The following is a 1,752-nucleotide window of genomic DNA, read 5'->3' on the forward strand; positions in this document are numbered from 1 at the left end:
AGAACAGAGGACATAGACATTACCAATGTCACAGAAGTAGAATTGAAAGGATTTATACTCCTACTAGATGTGCAAATAGGGGAAAAATTATCATAATAATCTGTAACTGAGCCATAAGAAGTCCAAAATTACTCCATATTGTATTTGGTTTTGGAGTCTATCTTAATCGATTAACCTTTAGGAAAATCAGTCAACTTCTGTCTTTCACTTCCCTCACAATGAACCTTACAGAATCTAACCTTTCACCTCTCTCACAATGGATCTAGCCTAATGGTTAACAAATGAAACTTAATAATGACCTTCTGCATCTTTGCAGATACCAAGCTATGAAAAGAAGGAAGGATAAGATGCCATGACAGCTCCCCTCCGCATTACCTACTGAGGTTTTACCCGTTTAAGTTCTAGAGCGAACATGTGGACCTCGGTGATTTCCTTTCATTTTTTTTCCCTTTAAAGTCCCCTTTAATGAGGCCAGCAAGTGGCATGGTGGTTAAGGTACTGGATTCATGAGTCCCTGATGTGGCAGCTTGAAAATCATGCCAGATGTGTGCACATGCATACCCATAATCCCAAGAGGAGAATAGAGGAGAAGGAATTGTAGTCATAACCCCTGGAGGGTGATTTCTCACTTTCCCTCTCTGTCTCTCTCGGGCCCATGCACATACCCTATAGCAAAAACAAAAACAAAAACAAAACCCTTTAACAACCTGTAACTTGGGAGATGGTCATAGGACACACTATTCTGCTATTTTTCCTCAGGTTGCCAGCTTCCTGAACAAAGCAACTTTTTCTTTCCAGCAATACTTGTCTTTTAAGTATTGGTTTTCAAAAGATGGACAGCCAAACTTGAGCTTGGAACTGAAGTTTCAGTTATAGATTTTAGCAAGCCAGCCAGGGGCAGCACACCCTTGAATCTATCCCTCTTGGGTCTCCAATCTCCCTTGAACAGAGCAGTTGTCTGCACCAGCAAACCAGAGCTTATCTGTTTCACTTGAACCAGTTGGATATGACTGTGCAGAGGCGCTAGCTGCTCGAGGCTAGCTGATCCTAAGGCATAAGAATGTATCTTTTTATTGAAAAAAATAATTTTTATCTAAATCTGAGGTTACTTAAGGTTGTTTCCAAAAATATTTGTTTAAGAAAAGGAGTTCCATCAGTAGCAGAGGTAAGAGCAGACTCCAGAGAGCCCTGGAATAGCCCTACTTCCACAGCCAGCCTAGTTACCATCACACCCTGGGTAGAGACACAGCTGCCTCAGTGGGCCTCAGTCACCACCACTGTAAACATGAATAACAAGGCTAAGACCCAGCAGCCATCTCCACCCATCGTCTGCACCCTCAGTACTGACAACATCAAGCCAGGCACCACAGGCAGTGGCATAGGGAGTAGCAGCCAGGTGCCTCACAATGGTGGGTCCTGTGGGCGAAGACAAAAAAGTCATCACAAGAAACATTTGGGCAACAGTAAAATCATTCAATGCAAGAAATGGATATGGTTCCATGCTCGCTTCGGCAGCACATATACTAAAATTGGAACAATACAGAGAAGATTAGCATGGACCCTGTGCAAGGATGACACGCTAATTCATGAAGCATTCCATATTTTTTAATTTATCAAGGGAGTACTATTCCAGGAAAACTAAAAAATCAGAGGCAGTAATATGAGAACAAAAAGCAACCAAGAAAATGGCTCACTTAATGATAGGATCAGGTACGGAAATATCAATAATTACATTGAATGTCAATGGATTAA

The 1,752-nt window shown here is 41.7% G+C and overlaps 1 non-coding gene across 1 annotated transcript; it reads left to right on the top strand.

Annotated features, from left to right (window-relative positions):
* The first annotated feature begins 1,499 nt into the window (after positions 1 to 1,499).
* LOC114008511 (U6 spliceosomal RNA) lies at positions 1,500 to 1,606 on the top strand. Its single transcript, XR_003550032.1, has one exon. It is a non-coding gene; the product is annotated as a U6 spliceosomal RNA (small nuclear RNA).
* The last annotated feature ends 146 nt before the right edge of the window (positions 1,607 to 1,752 follow it).

Source organism: Tupaia chinensis, unplaced genomic scaffold, assembly GCF_000334495.1.
Source record: "Tupaia chinensis unplaced genomic scaffold, TupChi_1.0 Scaffold000350_1, whole genome shotgun sequence".
NCBI classification, from domain to species: Eukaryota; Metazoa; Chordata; class Mammalia; order Scandentia; family Tupaiidae; genus Tupaia; species Tupaia belangeri.